Source organism: Oxyura jamaicensis, chromosome 9, assembly GCF_011077185.1.
Source record: "Oxyura jamaicensis isolate SHBP4307 breed ruddy duck chromosome 9, BPBGC_Ojam_1.0, whole genome shotgun sequence".
Classification (NCBI taxonomy): domain Eukaryota; kingdom Metazoa; phylum Chordata; class Aves; order Anseriformes; family Anatidae; genus Oxyura; species Oxyura jamaicensis.
In genome coordinates, this window is record NC_048901.1 from 5,665,100 (window position 1) to 5,686,003 (window position 20,904).

General features: G+C 35.2%; 1 long non-coding RNA gene across 2 annotated transcripts in view; it reads right to left on the reverse strand.

Annotated features, from left to right (window-relative positions):
* The window catches only part of LOC118171690, a 175,420-nt gene that overhangs the window by 55,276 nt on the left and 99,240 nt on the right, over positions 1–20,904 (reverse strand). The window contains exon 3 of one of the 2 annotated variants that reach the window (XR_004753327.1): positions 6,155–7,153. The exons of the other annotated variant lie outside the window; for it this stretch is intronic. This is a non-coding gene — a long non-coding RNA (uncharacterized LOC118171690). Of the gene's footprint in view, positions 1–6,154; positions 7,154–20,904 lie in introns of those variants that run through there. 2 annotated transcript variants of the gene reach the window in all.

Sequence of the window (20,904 nt, forward strand, 5' to 3'; positions counted from 1 at the left end):
AGGACAAGGAGTAATGGCTTTAAACAAACAAACAAACAAACAAACAAAAAAGAGCAGATTTTGGTTAGATATTAGGAAGAAATCCTTCTCTATGAGAGTGGTGAGGCCTTGGACCAGGATGCCCAGAGAAGCTGTGGATGCCCCATCCCTGGAAGTGTTTAAGGCCAGGCTGGATGGTCTAGTGGAAGGTGTCCCTGCCCATGGCAGGGGGGATGGAACTAGGTAGTCTTTAAGGTCCCTTTCAACATAAACCATTCCATGATTCTATGATTGTAAGTCAAAGTGGTGGCAGTTCTATCATTTTTTCAGAATGAACTGGAATATTTAAGGAAAATGAAGTTCCTACTAGTTTAAGTAGTAGTAGCGGTAGTGGTTCTTTATGGAAGAGCACAGATTCTCCAAGTATTAGTATCAACATACACATCACAAATCATGTGATATTGTGGGGTTGCTTTTTTGGCATTCTCTCTTAGATGGATTACACTTGATTTGTTTCTATTTGTCACTATTGTGACAATACACGAATGTATCTGTCCAGATTGGCATTGGCATCCTTGTTTGCCACAGTGAATGATTTTAAAGCCTTAAAATGACTGTTGAAGATCTTAAGCTGTTATAGATCTGCCACAGTAAACAGTTCAATGTAGGGGAATTATATGATGCAGTGTATTTCTCTGCAAAGCAGAATCAATGATGCCATAGACCAGATTATTATTTATATATATATATATATATACACATATATATATATATAATATAACAAGATTTCATAGACAGAGATAATACCAATGAAATCCTAAAGGTTTACTTTGTGTGTCAAGCTTCATTCCCCCATGGTCATACTTGAAACAACAGAACCTTTCAAATACATGGCATAAAATATTAGCATGTAGTAATAACAATAAAGAAGCGAAGACTGTAGCATGGGCTTTGTTTAACTGTATGCAAAAATTTCTCCAAATGATAAGGGATTGTTGTGTTGAGCTACTTTTGTAATTTTCTTAAAATCTTTGGACAAAAAGCTCTTTACTGCTTATTTACTGTTCACTGTTCATTAACAATCACCTCTCATCTATAGCTTAAAGCAGTGTTTCCTGTCTTTCCTGCTTAGCAGAGCATGTAGCTTTTTGTCATGACAGCTAAAGACCACAAACAAAGACAAATTCCTGCCCCATTGACATGACTTACAGGAAGTGCCAGAATTACCTGAACTGTGAGTGCATTCAACTGATGGTCAAAATGAATGTCTCACCTGGGACATAGGCACAACTGGGAAAGAGGGTAACCAGAGAGAGGCTGTCTTCTGCCACAAACCACTCCTAGCTGCTCTACAAAATGCAGCTGCCCTTTGGAACAGCATTGCTAATACAAGGAAAGACGTGTTGCAGTTTTGGTTTCCACTTTGTAATTTTTGATGAGCCAATCAAACTTCTTAGGTTAGATAATAATTATATGTGAGGATATTTCCTGATATTTTATGGCAACAATTTCCAGTCTCTAACTTTATTACATTGAATATTTGTTCTTCATGATGATCAGCTAAATTGCATGTCACAGCCTTACTTTCTCACTGTGTTGCACTGGAGCAGGAAATGAATGCCAGCACAGCAGCAAATGACATACGCTGTACTTTCAAGATGGATTTGAGCCAGTGATTCACAGCTACATTTATGAAAGCATAGAGATTCAAAACACTTGCATAAACATACATCAGCCACTCATCTACTAGCTAACAACAAATAAAAAATATATAACTGTAAAGAGAGTATTAATATATTAATCCTGAAAATCCTATGAATGGTTCTTTGCATTATTTAGCCACTCCTAACTATATTAAGTTTTTTAAAAAGTAAAGCTTCTGAAATGCATTAAACTACTTTTTCTTGTCTATCTCTTCCTGCGCTTAAATTAAAGTCTCATCTTAATCTTCTGCTCCACCTGTTTCATGATTTTTTTTTTTTTTCCTGATGCTTACATATTTGTGCATAGCACTGTTGTCCTCACCTGCATATAGATATTTTCCATGATTTAACAGTCTAAAGTGATCTGGCTTGTTAGATAATTGAAATTACTCTAATTAAGCTGACATACTTTTTTTTTTTTTTTTTTTTTATTGACACTTTCACACCTTTTGAAATAAAACCAGGCTAATGAAGTTATTAACTTTTTAAAGATAATTAGTAGTTTGTTGCCTTTTTAATTTGTTTTCACAAGAGTATTTCTTATAAAGATTCATTTCAGCATTTGTCTGATTTCTTCCCTTGGTTTCCAGCTATCCTATAACACTGCCAAAATAGCATGACTGGGATTATGCAGTCAAAAATTTCCTTTTCCAGAATCAACCCAACCAGAGAATCTACTTTCTGTAGAACAGCCATATTTCTGACATATGAGTCCATATGTCTTTTCATTTAGTCCACATTCATGCAAAACACTGAACCAGCTACATGCCAGGCCACATAGTCAAAAACTCTATGAATTTCAACAAGGATAGAGAATTATGTTTCTGAGAGGCAAGGCTTAACAATTTGTCTTCCTATGAGCAAAGATTTCTCCAGCAAAGACCCATTCCATTGCAAAAACAGCTTCTACACCTTTTGAGAACATTGAGCAAATTTCTGAAGTTTGGACTAATTACAAATTACTCTGTGTTTTAGAGGTTTTGCAAAAGGTGGCAGTGGTCACTGTTTGGTCCTGATTTTGTTTAGCATGAAAGACCTTGCTTAATATTGAGAAAATCATTAACTCATCACTTCTATCATCTATGTTACAATGACAAGCAATTACAATCTTCTATATTTTACTTATTTTAGGGAAAGGTTTGCAAGAATAGAATCTCATTGCCAGCTTTCAAACTCTTAGTGAGAAATAATAATTCTCTTATTAATAATAATCATTCCAATATTTTTTTTCTCTTTTGAATGTTAAGATATAACAAAATAATTACAAAGCTATAAAAACTTAGGTTAATGACATTTAGAAAAGTTCTATCCTACATTTATGCATCAACATTTCAGGTGTAAAGTAAACACCTATATTGGTCTTTTGTCCTGCATACAGTAGACTTTGTTATGTTAAAGGAAAAATAAAAAAAATGAACGGAGGCAGTTAGTAAAACTGCCATCAAACACTGACTGCCTAGAAATACTAATGTCTTTTCTGTATATCAACATGTAACGTGACTGAGGATCAAAGCAGCACAGGATGGGAAAACTGGCATGAAGTAGATGGAAGGAGATTGTTTAGACAACAGCCAAATGCATCTTATTTACCATATCTTAGATCTCTAGCAAGAAATATACCATCAGCTGGTGTAAATGCAGCTAGGGTATAAAAATGCCTTGATGGCTTCTACTCCTGGTTTTTGATTCAAGCATCAGTATCAGATCAGTATCAAGTCAATATCAGACAGTTCAAAATACAGAATGAGAAATCTTGTGCTCAACAACAATATAATTTCCTATTCCTGATCTACTAGAGAATCTCCCTGTCCACCAATCCCCCCTACCCCCCATCTCCTTTTTTTATTATTGCCTATTTTAGCCTTTTCTCTTTCTGGAGACCTGGGCCAGTACCAGTAAAAATTAATAAGGCCATATCTTGGCCGTATATGTTATCTTTTTAGCTTTGCATCTAGTAAATATAATAACATTAAATAACATTAAATAACATCTTGTTTAGGGAGTACACACACATCCTTAGATAATTATTAATAGATACTTCGTACTGGAAGCCTTCTGCCTCTGCTTTGTTTCATTTCTCCTGCGTTTAAAAATTTGGGACTAGATTTTTAGAGCTAATTGAACACACAAAACTAGATAACATTGAATTCAAATGTTGTTTTATTTGCTGGCTGGAAAGATGCTACGTTAATACATTTCTAATGACTGCCATTCTTAACACTATGCAGACTACTTACTTTAAAAACATAAACTACCAATACCAAGTAAATTGTCGTGTTTCATGAAAGTTCTATGATCATTCACTTGTATTTTTTGTCTTATGCGGTATTTCAAAGAGTGCTCCAATTCAGCAACACTTACATATTCCTGCAAGTTTCCTCTGTTAACTCAAGTACTGGTTAGAAGTATGCAAAACCAACCAACCAAAAAAAACAACAAACAACAACAACAAAAAAACACCCACAATCCAAAACCAAAACCAATCCTAGATACATTCAACAGAATGGTTTTGTCACTGTACCAGTCTCCTAGCTCTGACAGCCTCTGCAACGGAAGTAAACCCACTGAAGTAAACATAGATGCTCCTGTTGGCTACACTTTCAGTGAACCATAAGGGGAATGGACATTGGGTAATGACCAAGATTAAATTTTGGATCACAACGTGATGGTTTTTATCTGACAAAATCGCACTCGGTATAGCAGCCAAGTTGTTACTCAGCTGAAGTTCGTGGTACAGCTTTCAACCTGATGCAAATTGACATAACTCTATTAAGACTAATGCAAATTTAAACTTGTTTATTTATTTTGGGGATCACTATGAATACTGCTGAAGTAGAACAATATTTTGACCAAGGCCCAAATTACTGAAATAAAAATATTGTGAGTGTATGATATTTTTATAATTAGCTCAAATTTGAAATACATCGTTTTGTAACATAAACAGACTTAAAAACACGTGGGGTGGGGTTGAGAGTAGTGTATTGTCCCACCTGGGTGTTGCAAATGAAACCACAAGCTGCCTTGTCAGGAGCAAGGGTCTACTCCCACATAACAGGGAGCACAAATCAATCCTGTTCTACTTGCACAGGATTTCATCTATTCTGCCATAAACCACACCTTGTAAACAGTAAGGCCTCAATCCCTTTAAATAGCATATTTACTTGTAGAGGAGTTAAAAGAGTAACTTTGGCCTTGGGAAGCTGTTGAAGTTTCAGCTAGCTATTTTCTTTAAGGTGTAAGAAAAATTATTTATGGAAGGGATACATTAGTATTCCATACTACTATTTCTTCAAGTCCTATTGGTTTTTCTGTTGATACTGTATACGTATCACTCATAAACTCCTGACAAAATATTTTTCTCCAAATACAGCAATGATGAAGAGGACAAGTGGTTTGAGAAGGCAGAGGACCAATCCTGGATTGCTTTGCTGCATCTGTATTTTTGAAGTCCTGCATACTGTGAAACTATTTAGGTCACTGAAAGGATCAGTGAACTGAGAGTGAGCTGGACACAAGTAAAGAAAAAATGAAAGGAGCAAAAAATTCACATCTAGATGGAGATGCCTTGGTAGCAGCATAATGAATGTAGCCATTTAATGGAGATTTTATAGCAAGGGAAAACTGTTTCCATGAGTGAGAAGCTAATTCTGCCAGGAAAAAAAAAAAAAAAAAAGAGGAAAATTCTTCATTATGAAGTGCACATATCCTCTTGCTCTTAGTTACTCTAATGGATTCTAAAATGAATACTAAGCTCCGTCAAGGCTATGTGTAATTCTTTTACCGGTGTGTGCACATAACCATGTGTATGTGTTCATACATGCACTTCTGAAAATAAATATACTAGGTCACATAAATATAACTTTTCCTTTTATTATTTCATACAGACAGATGCTTACGCTTAAAGATCAGGCCACTGGAAGATATAATGCTAACAATAGGGGAAGAAACTGCTGAGGTAGCAGAACTTAGTTAAGTATTGCTTTAAATGCTCCTATTTGTTACTCTTAATACATAAAAGGCTCACAAAAGTCTCAGAGGAGCTGAGAATGTCTCAGACTGTTAGATGAAAGCAGCTGGTGTGATAGGATTGGAGCTTGGCTGTTGCTAGCTCTCCTCTGGAAACAAGGAAGCAGGAACAATGAGACATGGAGCAGAACAAAGCTCACAAGCCTGATATGGAGGAATGATCTAGCATTACTCCACTTGTTCCCACTACAAAATGTTTCCAGTATTTTCTCCCAGCTTCCAGATGCATTTCCTTTTCGCTAGCAGAACAGGTATTTTTGTCAGGTCCTTACTTGATGTCCTAAAGGCAGCATAAGAGTGGCCTCTCAGAAACTTCACAACATGGTGCGAGATGCACAGTAACCACTGTACTTCCCAATTTGTTTACAATCTGGCTTCAGTGACTCAGGCCCAAATTTAGGAAATAATTCATAAAAGAAGCAGTGAAGGAGAATTTTGATCTCTCATGAGATAGATAATCTTGTCCTGCAGGTTCAGTTTTCAGCCTCAAATACTTTCTGTAATATTTATTCAGAAGAGAAAAATCTTGAGGTATTTCATGTAGACACACAGGGTTCCTGGGCACTGCTGAACTAAATTTCCACCCATAGGTAGAAAACCTTACCACTGCTATGGGCAACAAGATACCAAAGGTGTTCTGGGTCTGTTTAGAACATGAATTAGAACAAAGAGTTGATCTTCAGTTCAAAATGTACCCATGACCAATCCTCAAACCCTACACTGTCTGTCTGAACCACACGGTTACCCCTTTGAGCTCATGCAGGACTCTAGGAAACTCAAGGTGTCCTATCTTCAGTGCAGGACCCTCCACTGGCAGATCAGACTACAACATTGAGGCCAACATGAAGGATATGTGCAATGCATTAATACAAATTTAACAAAAAAGCTGATATGACAAATAACATTGGTTTTCCTAAAACACTCATTTTTGTTCATGTGACTACAAGCATGAAAGGAAATAGCCAATACCCAAGGTATTCAAGATTAGGATTAAATATTTTGCAAGTTGAATAGCCCCTAAAACCTAGTAGCTGTGACATCATAGATTGGATCAAACCCAGCCAACAATTTCCCTTTAACTTCTAAGGGAAGCTAAGGAATAAGATTTTTATGAAAAGGAGAAAAAGGAAAGAAAGGGGCTCATATACTCAAGCACAACACCACTTTCTACATTAACACCAAATTCCATTCTTTTTCCCAGGTAATGTAATACATTTCCTTAGGAAAAAATAAAAAATAAAAATAAAAATAAAAAAGTATGTGCTTTAACATTCATTTAAATTAACAATATATCGCAGGACATCAGTTTTTTGAAATCCATTTACTATTCTAATTCTGGAGCCCCACCAGCCATACAAAGTCTCTATAGTTTTATAAAGCACTTTGGTAGCCAAGATGTCAAACTTCATCGCCTGCCATGTAGGAGGAGAACCCTCTGGGGAGATCTGGAAAATTACAAAAGCATTATTTGCTTCAGATTTGCTCCACTGGTCCACAATGTTCACTTATGCATGAATTTATCTCAGAGTCAAGGTACTGACAGGAAGGTACCAGTGGTTTTCAAGCAATCCTTGTCATCTCCTGAAGAATTTGAAGTAGTTATGTGGATGACTGAAACATGGGATGACATTATTAGATTCCCTTAAATTATATCACTTTTCTGCCAGATAAAATTGAAGAGGAATAAACGGGGTCAAAAGATACACTCAGGATGCCTGAGAACAGAAGACTTGCATATTTTCAAAAGGTGAAATAAATTTCAAACAAAGTGTTCTCTAATAGTCACTTGCTACTTATCAGCAGGTTAGAAACTCCAGATGACAGATGTTGCTTTGTTGCAGTTACAATTTTTAGTAAATGCTCACGAAGTATTTGCTAGGTTTATATTTAGATGAAGAACCTTGATGCTCTTGTAGAAAGTTAAAATTGATTTAATTATCTGTTATTTTATATGTTCACTTTTTAAAATAGTAACAGACCTTTAAGACTCTTTACCTAACTTCTTATTTCTTCTCTTACAGAATCCTGTTTAATCATAGAAGCATAGATTTTATATGTATATAAAATATTTTAATGATGTATGTAAAGAAATTGAAAATCTGCTTATTCTTCCATATATTTTGGTGAGTTCTATATGCATATTTTGGTATGTTTCACCACTAAATTATAATCACAATCTCAGATCTGAATTTAGAATAAAACTGTGAGAAAACATGTTTATTGAAGTCTGAGCACTGTAAATACTTTTTTTTTTTTTTTTTTTTTTTTTTTTTTTAAGAGGAAACTGGATTCAGTATTCACAGATATCATCTGAAATTGACATTACTGCAAGACAGTTCTGACATTTAAAACTGAGTTTTTTTCTTCTGCAAATAATATAAACAAATAATAATTCTGTAGGTCTATTTCTATTGATTCCTTTCCTTTCACTTCCCCTTTCCTCCTTCCTAACATAACAGTATTTAGACCCCTAACCAACAAAACCAGAAAAGGCATTACTCAGAATATGACACATAGGCCAAGCCTTTGTAGAACTAGCACTGAAGTCTTATTTCATAGCCATTTCTCATAAAAGTAATGAACTTTCTAGAACTGTTTCAGGAATATATACATGCCCATGTAAACACAAAGTTTTTGTATGTTTGTTTGTTTTAATATATCTATTGTTCTTATAATCAGATCTAACAAAATAGTTCTGATTAGTTATAGAAATACTGCATTAGAAGACTACAACAAATTACTCAAGTCTGGGTAGTAAGAGATGCTCATCTCTTTCAGATTTTGTATTTTTAAAAATATTTAGTAGATCCAAGTTTAGAGTTACGAATTGAATGTGTTATAAATACAAGACTGTCAATTTTTCCTCTTTCTCCTTCTATATTATGACAACCATTGGTAGCACTACACATTTCAGCTACCAGTAACAACTCCAAAAACCACAATCTTCATAATCCTCCTTCCTTCTGATAAAATTGCAGAATTCAAACTAAATGGTTTTCTGATATTGAAATACAATATATGATTCCATGAACATGAATATTTATAAAGTAGCTTTAATAGAATGTTGCTGAACTTGGTAGCTGGTTTATTTGAAGGAGGACACAATTGTTTAATTAAAACAGATGTTTAAATGGAAAAAGCTTATTATTTAACCCATACCTGGTTATAGCACAACTTTGTTGATGACAAATTTTCAACTTAATATTGTCAGGTTCTTGAGGATAACATTATAGAATTGATTTTATCAAACCCATTTGCTGATTAATATATAAATCAAGTTTTTTTTTTTTTTTTTTTTTTTTTTTTAATCCTCTGAAGTCAGAAAAGCAAGGTGCTGCTGCATATTGCACAAGTCTGTAAGTCTGAAAGATAACTTGCTTGTTTGTCTGACTTCAACTTCTTTGCAAGCAAAAAAATGGCCTATTAAATAATGAAAAGTATTGGTACAAACAAAGTGGAAATTAATGTTTTAAAATGGTATATATTTACTCAGATGAAATAGCTTGTACTTAATATATATTAAAAATGTATTCCATAAACAAAACATGATAAGTTTGCTTGTTTAATTGTTATGAAAATTGTGAGTATGATCCTAAATCTGAGTGCTGGAATTTGTTTTGAATAATTTACACTGTCCTTGAAATGTCAGTGATACAGATTTCAGAGGAACATAAAAAATACTGTCATTTCAAGGTAATTTTATAGTTTTATAGTTTTACTGGAATCTAATTAGCTATTCCACAGTCATCCTTCATAAAAATATACATGTAAACATTGATGCATATTCTCTGTGTCCATACCTGAAAAACCCACACAACTATGACACTATGAAGGCTGTTACAGAATCACAGAATAGTTTAGATTGGAAGGGACATTAAAGATCATCTAATTCCAGCCCCTCTGCCATGGGCAGGGACACCTTTCGCTAGACCAGGTTGCCCAAAGCCCCATCCAGCCTGGCCTTGGGCACTGCCAGAGATGGGGCATCCATAGCTGCTCTGGGCAACCTGTTCCAGGGCCTCACCACCCCCACAAAGAAGAATTTCTTCCTAATATCTAATCTAAGTCTGCCTTTTTGTTGTTGTTGTTTAAAGCCATTACTCCTTGTCCTATTGCTACATTTCCTGAGAAAGAGTCCCTCTTGTTTTCCTGTAGGCCCCCTTTAAGTCCTGGTAGGACCTTTTAACATAGAAGGATTTTGCTTTTCAGATGTACTGGGAAGCAGTGGGTTTATTAGAACAGTAAGTAGATGTACACTGAGACAGGATGTACAGCTACCTTCTCTGAAGAATTTTTCTAAAAATTATTTGTAAAATCAGAGACAGCTATCATCTGATACTAATAAATGAATGTTTATAGGACATTTTTTCATATGTTGCCTCACACTGCTGAAGTACAAAGCAAGGAGTTCTCCTTATTATTATTATTATTTTATTTTCAGAATCTGTTCCCAACTTTGTCACACATACAGGCATGGTATATCTCTTAGTTTTTGTTGCTGCTTGTTCTGTTTTAAATCAAGTGGATCTTATCATTAATAAGGCCATAACGCCAAGAAAAGGGATTATGTTGAAGGTGTGCAGGACTGCATGTGGGTTACATATCTCTCAGCCTCAAGGTTAAAATGCTTTGTTCTGTGTAAATAAAAGAACATTATTTATTTTTTTTTTTTTTTCTGACATTTGCTGTGCCCAGTGACACTTCACCAGAAGAGTGTCATACCGTCTACAAACACACATATTATCAGGGTCAACTCGCCACATTAGCATAGGTCCTTCAAATGCAGCAGAAGACGCAAGGCATTGAGGTAGCACATCGGCAATTCAACTACCTCAGCAAGCCCATCCTGACAAACACACCAACTCAAAAGGCTTTGTGCAGCAAGTCCACTGAATTCTGTCAGCACAGGTTATACAGGTGTATTTTTATACTTACCCTGTACTTACTGAGATTCCTATTTAATATGCCTGCGTTACCATTCCTTTCTGGAATGGTAGATTTTGGGAAATTCATGACTTGCTATGAATTTAAGTATTTGTTGTGTAGTCACGGAACCGAACCAGTGTACATATGGGCAGTCAGTCAAGCCTGATCCTTTACCTGATTTCCCAACCAAAACAATTGGGTAACTGGCAGTTACACTGTCCTTTTCATATACTTTGGTTCATTTCAACTGCTTTAATGCAACAGTAACCAGGACGGCTTCCCAGTTTCCAGGCTGATGCTCTGCAGAAGCTTCTGCTGAGCTCAGTTTGGGGAGATGACCTGAGCACCCACTGCTGTTATCCCCGCAGGGCAGGAATCACTATGCTCTTCTCTACCTCAACATTTAAGTGCAGGTACAGCCTGTAAAACCCTGATCTCTATCATCAAAATTACCAAACAGTCTCACAAGCTTTTCCTGACTAATTTCCTAGTCTGTAAGTTGCTGAGGTCATAAATCAAACTGCTTTACACTTTGGTACATTTGCTTCAGAAGATCATATTCTTCATAGAGATACCACAAGGAAGAAATATCTATGATGCCTGGCATTATAATGTGATTATAAATAGAAATGCCAGGCACACTGTAAAGTGTCCAGCACTGCAACATGTTAGAAAACACCAGTTAAGAATGGAAGATGAATCAGTAAAATTTAGGAAACTTAATTCTACTTTCTTAAACAGATACAATATGAAACACGCTTGTATTTAATGATCATCTCCTGTCTTTCCTTCCACTGCGTAAGTCAGTTCACAGGACTGACTCAATATTCAACAGATAATGTGAACACTAATTTATTTTCATCCCCCTCTCACCCTATTTAACTGTTTGATTATTATTATTATTATTATTTATAACAGAAATCCGCTATACGTTCTCTTTCAGTTTTCTTGCATCAGTCTTCAGTATTGTAAAATCTACTGGAATAATGTAATAAAAAATATATTTATATGATCATAAGCATCAGAGCACTATATTACATCCATGGTAAGTGGAATGTAGCTTTCTCACAAGCAAATAAAGATTGCACTCACTTTTCACTACCCATTAAAACATAGTTTCCCATTTAAAAAAAAAAAAAGTTTTTAATGAAAAGATACTTTAAATTACTGAAAGAGTGGACAATGTAAATGATATGACAATCTACTCATTTTAGAGGTTTTTTATCATTTGCTCTTTGTTGTGAAGTATTCTGAGTCTACACTGCTTCCCCAGTGCTTCTTCCTATCTGACAAGACCACTGGGGGTGGATGGAAGAAAATGTTAGGTGTTCTAAAGTGTTTTTTTTTGTTGTTTGTTTGGTTTTTTTTCCCACTCTTACTTAATCATTTACTATATTTCCATTTGCTACCATCTCTACCTTACTGGAGAAATGCCTGGCCTAGATAAACATTAAAATACCAATCATTAATTGTAGCTGAGAAGTCTTAAACCCCTATTCATAAATTATTTAGTGACTTAGAGAAACACATTTGAGGACTAACTGCTGTCAAGACTAACAGGAGGAAACTGCAAGCACATCCACAATACTTCACAAGTCTACATTGATCTTTACTTGCACACATTTTTGGCTGTGTGGCATTTAATAGACTCAAGCCTAATCCAAGTTCTTTTGAAGTTAATGGAAATCTCTCCAGTGACTTATACCATGCTTTTCAATAAGCCATTCATATAGCTCACTAATTTACTGGATCTGACCCTGAAGTTTTATTATTCCTAGTTTTCTCCTTTTAATGAGCTTGATGAAATAAAGGTAGATATAAATTGGTGAGATTTGTCCTCTAAACCTTCATTTCCTTAGCTTTGTTTACAGAGGGACCTGACATGTAAGTGCATTTGACTGTGTTTACACATGCAAAATATCAGAAAAACATTCTCATCTCATTCTCTAAATTTATTCCTGTTAAACCAATACAGGCTGATTAAGGGAAAGCATCATTTGTATTGTACTTTTGCAGAATTGATTCAAATGCCAGGATTATATTTCCTGGACATATTTTAGGATATTTCATGTTAATGCAAATTTACTGATTTGAGCAGAGATGCACAAGTTTAGACCAGCTGCGGACATGAGCCTTGATACGTAAATTGTCTCCTGGTCTCTCTCTTCTGGTCATTGAGTTCCATGCACTTGTCCAGAAAAAGAAATGAAAAATGGGGTTCTGAAACACGTGCATTTCATATTTTACTACTGTCTTAGAGGATGCTCTTTCTTATAACTGGCCCATAATATCTAAGCTTTATCACACAGATGGATGAACAATGCCAGTATTTTGGCATCCACTTGTGCTTAGAACTGGAAGACACATACTCCTTATGCTTTCTTTTAGTTTTCTGCTCACCGATACATAGCTAGTAGCAATCCCAGTCTCAGCAGACCACCCATCTATCATTCTTACAGTTTCAAGTTACAGAAGTCTTCATTTCCTATTCTCATGCATACATTTTACATTCAGGAATATGGGAGATTAATAAACAAGAATAGAAACTAAATTTTAAGTCTGTTGTTCTATAAAACATCAAATTTTTGGAAACTGTTCTTAAAATGAAAAAGTGTACATTCAACCAAATTCCTGCTTAGGGAATGATCTGGTGATAATGATCTTGTCTTGAACAAATGTAAATTAAGTTGTCTTATTTATCATTTGATGAGAAAAAACAGATTATGTTTCACTTCAGGTGAACAGATAATTATTCACATTCTTGAGTTTAGTCAGGATGGAACCTAAGCTTGTTCTGGCACCAAGGCTAAAAAGCTAAGAGCAACCCCCGCCCCCCCACCAAAAAAAAAATATATATATATATATAAATCACAAATATCAGTGAATATAATTAAGTTGCATGGAAAACTAAGACATCTCAGGGAAAAAAATGAACGAACTATGAAACAACACTGAACAGCCTGTCTGTTGAACAGACTGGGATCAAAAGAGCCACGAGATAAGTGCTATCCTGAAAGCCACCTCCCCTTCCCCCCAAAAAAAGAAATGAAAGCTGGTGCAGATAGTTGATGGATGAAGCATTGCAATGGGGTGGCAACCTTAAGGTGAAGGATAGCAAAAAAGAGATGTAGGAGATGTGACTAAGAAAGCCAAATACAGTAAAAGAAAAAGATAAAGATCAAAGAAAAGGACAAGGAGCAAGTATATCCTGAGGGACTCAGATCAAAGAATAAGGCATTAAAAAGGATGACGTAAAAAGAAGAAATAGATTACCTACTGTTCACTTGGAAAACTTAGCAACATTTAGAAGTAAAGACATTTCAATAGGAAATGTTAGTATGTTTATCTAAGTAACTTCCATGCTAATATTACAATACAGGCTGCAATAGTAGACTGAGGGAAGTCAGTGAATGAAAGACATTCACTTCAGCTGGGTTGTCTGAGTATGAAACAATTTAAAAACTGAAAAAATAAACTTTTAAGATGATAGGAAAACTGCTGTGATGAAAACTTATACTATTGAAAGATACTTGAGAAAGATGGTTTTAATACATGAAGAATGGATCTGTATAGCATGTCACACTTAAAGGGTAAATGAAAAGTTTCAAAAAATATGAAGGAGACAATATGGTTGAGTAGATGTAGGAAAAAAAGAGAATATAAATATGAACAGACTAAAATATATTGTATAAAACTGAAAACTGAAAAGATTATGCAATTTGGGGCTATAACCACTTCTGGACTGAGAGAACAAATAAGAAAATAATCCTTTGGGGAGAATGGGTAACATAGGAAGCATAAAAGTTTCTGGTTTGTCCTGACTATATATTTTACTAATGTTCTAGAAAGCATATTTACCAAGATCCCCTACTAATATCACTCATTCCTTACATTTTTGTAACTTCAGGAATGCATTAAAAGCAAACAAAAATTGAAAAGAATAAAAAAGTCTGAATTTAATATACAAAGTTAACATCTAACATGTCTATATCATTCATTAATTTCCTTAGTTGTCTTTAAATTCAGTCTGGGTGGCATGTTTTGAGTTTAGGGCAAGTCTTCTGCTGGAGGTCATGTTTTTAATTTCATATTGCAGCTCAACTCAGTGTTCAGCTTGGCTGTTTTGCTGTATAAATTTCTGCAAAGAGCACTATATGTTGTTACCGTAAAAAAAAAAAAAATATGTTGCTCATGGATATATAATGCATAGAATTCCTCTATAAATGTCTCTTTTGCTAGAGGTGTTGAAAATGTGGTCCAGTTCGTCAAAAACACAGCTGCTTTCCTTGGGGTTTCAGAATGCTCATAACATGTACATTTTTTTATGAATTAGTGAGAACACCCTGAGGAAAACAGCTGCATTATTACAGGACCCATGAAATCTCAGATGAGTCTGAACTATTGTATTTTTAGAGGAATGCTACTTTAAAGACTCTCTATTTTTAAGCAATATAATGTTATTTGATTTTAAAAAATATATATTTTAGAGAAATATAAGATGGTGATTATTTTTAGTTGTCTGGCACAAACTGCTAACATTGAAAGATCTTGATTGTTGCTATCACCCTTTCAAATGGAGGCAATACATACCACCATGCTAAACAAAAAACAGTGGCTATTAGTGCCATTGGGCAGTATTTTCTACCAAGCACTTAGCAATTGGACTGAGAATGAATTGAAACTGTATAGATAGGTAGATTCACCTCTCGACTGTTTCACTAATCTTTATGTACACAGCTAAGTCAACAGATTCAAGGCTTACTTTATAGCTGAAGTCCTACACCTTAACAAGTTTACAGTGAGGAATTCTTATTAGTCTTCCGGAGCCCCTACATAATTTTTTTACTGAAATGACTGGAGAAGTCAGCCTTCTGTCTTTCTAAATATCCACTTTTCTTATACTGCAAAACTAAGCAGGAAAAATAACATCTAGGACGTTTCTTCTTCACCTGTGCTTTGTTTTCTATGTGACCTCTTTAGATTGACTAGAACTACCTTAATGCCTAGGTATTTTAGAAGAGAATATTTCTAACCCTCTTCATAAGAGGTATGACATTGAGCAAACTCAGTCCTCAAAGGTGCTGCATATCTACTACATGAGCCTGGATAGGAAATGGCATTTGGATCCTACATCACAACATGTATGTACATGGTTCCTTGTGTTTACTGAACCACATAAAAATTGGCTCACTGAATGAGGAAGTGTGGAGTGATATCCCAAGGATGCCCAAATTTTTTTTTTTTTGGATTCTCAAAGCCAGAATTTATAAAGCACTTGTAGGTTATTTGGGGAAAGAATACTCTGGAAATGTAAAGTCTTTGCAGTAAGGAATTATTTCAATTAAATTTTGAAATGAGTAGTATTTGGCTTTAGCAGGTAGACTATTACTTGACAAAGTTTATGTCTCTGTCTATAAATCCAGAAAATCTCTCTGGGCACCAGACAAAGGATGATGAAATATAGTGAAATTACTTCTTCCTAAATATGTCTTAAAATATATCTATAGGCTAGGAACAAGGTAAAAAGTATCCAGGAAATAAATTATTTTTATTTTTAAATTATAAACAATCTATTTAATTAATTTACAGACAGCAGAATTAAATAATAGGTGTCTCTGCTATAGCAGATATGAAACTTACTCAAGAACAATGATTCTGAGTCTGAGCATTAAAATTGAGTCAACCATAAATCAGTTTGCACTGTTACAAAGTCTGCCATCATCTGGCACTGTTGTGCAGAGGTGTTAATTTAATCAGTCTGATACTGAAACTTGGCTCCAAGTAGCATGTATTTGGCAGGTATATTTTATAGCTAGCGCAGGTGAAAGTTCTATGACCTAAATTGCTACTGTGAGCTACTGTAATTCACAGCCTATTTTATTTTTCTTTAGCTTGTTTCTTTCTGGCCAGCCACACATAATTTTGTAAATATAACTATGCAGAACCTTTTTTTTCTAGTTCCTTATGCCTTTGCACTGAGAACCTTCCTAGATTGCAAAACTCCTAGAAAGGCTCTAAACAGAAGAGTTCATGGAAGGAAACATACCAGGGAAAATCCTAGAAAACACTGGAAATTTCCTAGAAAGTTTCAATGTCAAGGGATTCTGGGAGAGCATAGGAAAACACTTAGAAAGCACTAGGGAATTCTTAGAATGGTTCCAAACAGAAAAACTCCCAGTAAGAAGTTAAACATTTCTCAGCTGTGGTGGGAAATTCCTAGAAATTGCATAAAAATTCCTAGAAAGCACACTGAATGTCCTTTAGAGTTTTCAGATTAGTAAAATTTCAGAAAGCGTTGAAAACTTCCTAAAAAAATACTCAACAATGTTTAGAAAGGTTCTAGAATTTGTAATTGCTAGAAAGTAGCCATAAATTCCTAGAAAGCAAGGTGAAATTCCTAGGAAGGTTCTGGGATGAGAAATTCCTGAAAAGCACTGGGGGAGACCTAGAATAATCCTAGACAGAATTCCTAGCAAGTTTTGAGAAATTCTTGGATATTACAAGGAAATTCCTAGAAAAACATCTGGACTAAGGAACTAGAAAATGATCAGAAATTTGTAGAAAGGTTCTGGATAGAAAAAAAAATAAAAAAAATCCTAGTAATCACAAGAATATTCCTATTATTGTTCTTAAAAGGAAAGTTCCTAGAAATCAGTCAAAACTTAATGGAAAGCTCTGCGAAATTTCTGGAAAGATTCTAGCTAGAAAAATTCTTAGAAAGGTATACTAGGACTGAGGAATTACTGGAAAGCTGAGACATTCCTAGAAAGCACAGGGAAATTCCTTGAAAGTGCAGGGAATTTCCTAGATATTTTTTAAGTTGAGGAATTTCTAGTAAGGACAGAGATATTCCTGTGAAGATTTTGTCATGGTCCCTCCCACCTCTTCTATTTTTAAATGTGTACACTACTTTTATTTTTGCTTCTTTTTCCTTTGTCTAGAAGACAAGCAAAATTTTCTGAGGGAACAATAAATGGACTCTTTAATCATGGGAGGAAGCATAGATGCCAAAGCTCTCCATCTCAGTTTTGCTCAGCCGTTGTAGCCATTAGTATGAGAGTCAGGTCTCATACCTGTTAGTGCTGCAGTAGATGAACTTTAACCAAGCTTTTAAGCAGAGCTATGAAAACATGAATAATTCTTGATTAGGTGTTGAGTGATCAAGAAAATAGTTAGCCAAACTATGCAAATAACCTGTTGATGATCAAAAAGCGTAACTGTGTCCAGAAAAGCCCTTAACACACAGGTTGGTAGTGCTCACAACAGCACACACCAACATAATCTGAACAGTCACGAAGAAACTATTCGCTACCCAATCCTGTAACTGTGGAAAATAATTTTCTGGTAGACTCCAAGAGACACTGGGTTAGAAACTCCAGAGAGAACCCTGATAAAGGAGCACCTGAGACCCCTTGCAACAGGGTTCAAGCCCCTCTCTGCAACACCCAGAGACCCCAAGAGACCCCAACAGAGGCCAGGGTCCCCCAGAACTCTGCACTGGGGTTACACAGGCTCATCTGCCTGGTTTGTCCTGGGCCACACCATTGCTACCACAGAACAGGGAAGCCATGCAATCTGTAAAATCAATGTATTTGTGATTAAAGTGTTTTGGTATCCAAATATATTTAGCCTCCACAGTGTTGTTCAGTCTTCAGTCACAATGACTATATGAATCTCATTTTCATTCTGCGAAGTGGTATTTTATCATTTCATCTGAAATCATGGCTAGGCATAGAACAGAACACATGTACAATGAGAGTGAGTTTGAATCCCATAGGAAATGCAATAAAAAAAAGTCAGGACAGACAATGGAAATATAAACACATACTGGTGAGGGAAAGTACCCAATGCTATGCAGTAGGACAGCAGCACTTCACAGCCCAGGAACAGTCAGCTAACAAACTCAGGGCCTAGAAAAAGCATGGTCTAAATTTAATTTTAAGCTCATTTGTTATCTCAGTTTTGAACTGCCATGGGCACTGCAATACCAATAATTCTCTGGCAGTACTTCTGTAGGACTGGCTTCCTAGAGGGTTTGTTGAGTTACTTCTTATTACACCAGTCCTATTGCACTGCATAAAGAAGTAAGAAAATGTGTGAAGTTTTTACCTTAGGTCTCCCGAGTCTTAGCTCAGTATGGCCTTTCAAATTTCCCTGCTTCTGTTCAGTGGCTACATATAGATTAGAAAAGGCTTAAGACTCAATTACATGGAATTACCTCCAGAGATTTTAAGAGACTTTTTTTTTTTTTTTTTTTTTTTTTTTTTTCTGACAGTGCCTTTGTATGGATAGATCAACTTGAAGTAGTTGCATTTAACCAGAATTTTAATCAAATAGACAATATTCTTATATTTAAAATGTTTATTTTAATGCTTCCTTTGTTTAAAGATGCATTTCAGTAAAAGCTGAACACTATCAAGTTGTACTCATGATGAACAGTGCTGCTTAGGACAATACAACTACCTAGGAGAGGGATGAAAGACAACTCCCCTAGCTCTATTGTGTCTAGGCGGTGAACTGATAAACCAGGGGCCGAATGGCAAAAGGAGGAGGAAACTGAGCCGTGAGAGAGAGAAGTTACTTCAGTATACAACAGAAGTTCCTGGAATATTCAGTAAAGAAAATGGTGTAATTCCCTGGTCCTCTTGAGCATCCTGGTTAGATTCTTAGGAATGTAGGCAATTTTGAGCATTTTATATGTTAAGAACAGATTTATTCAACTTATTTCAAAACAGTCTTTTTCCTTCCTATTTAAGTAAAGCTGTTCAACTAATTTAAATCCTGAAAATAACCAAGTACACTATTATTGTGATCTATACCATACTGCTTTGTCAGGCAGTCTTGAATTAAGACCCCTGAACTTTGAGTTAAAGATTCCATGAGAATTAAAGCATTTTATTAGTTCTAAAGACAATGAATTGAGTTGCAGAGAGGTCATATGATGTATTCAAATGGCATGGTGCTTTGCTTGGATGTTGAACAGCGGTTATTAATCTGGAAAATGTTGCTCTGAGAGAGCTGAAAATCAAAATCCAATTAAAATTCATCATTGTCTACCTTTAAAAACAAAATATTTAATTCTGGGTATAGACTGAGATTCATGGTTTTAGTACGTGATTTTGCATTGCCTGTACACATCTGCAGGCATTAGGGGTCTCCCCTCCTTTGAATGTCAGGTATCAGTAGTGCTAAGTAGGCAATATTGTTAGCCATTGCTCACACAGAGATAGCAATTTTGATGCTGCAACTAGAGTGAACAATATAGTTACTAATTTTTAAGCCTTCTAGATTTTATTACATTTCAAAATTAAAGAAGAAATAAAGCCTGCAACTCTGGGAGAGGTGAGTACCTAGGACAAAGTGTTAGACTAACTCTGAATTAAGATATGAATACAGTATGCTCACTGTTGCAATAGGTACCACTAAATTAGCAATTTATGTGTATTCTAAGGCTTTAGCATTAGCATTGCAATTTAGGGTTAGATAGGACTGACATTCCAAGATTCTCCAGACATTAATTAAAGCACTGGCTGGATCATTTTCTGTCTTTATTACAGACACATGATTTTTAAAACCCTTCATTTATGACCAAAATCCAAATGGAAGATATCTGGGGATCAGTAAGCATTCAAACATGTATGTCTACAATAAATTTACAACTGTATAGCACTGAGAACCACGTCATAAATCTTCAGTGCTTTTATATCTTCCCACTCTGGTAAGGATGTGGAATTCAGCTTTAAGTCCTTGCACTTTACTTCATTTAAAGTAATACATTGTCACGTCTAAGTAATTTTTGTGGAACTGTATACTCCTTTAAATCTGATCAATTTTATTCACAATAACAGTGAAAATTCTAATTATATTGAAAACCCTGGGATTTTCTGTAAAGTCATAATAAGATTCCATCTCTTGATAGGTGGTCACAGAGCAGAGCGGATACTGAAACAACATGCAAATAAATTAAAATACAGACATCTTGCAAAGTATTTTTCCTGTAGAAAAACTGCATTGATAGATCTGTATTCCATGTGTACTGATCTATGACTACATTTTTCAGAACATGAAAATTTTGTTTCTCAGGCACGTATCAGTTTGACTGTGTCATTCTAGCATGGTGAATTGTTTCCTTTTAATTTTGTCAGGGTGGACTTTCATGGTCTAATTAGAAGATATGAGTTGTGTTTCATTTTTATATTATTGATACTCATTTGAATTTTCAGTTTTTGCATATTTTTATTTTTACTCATTATTTATTGTATGCTTTAGA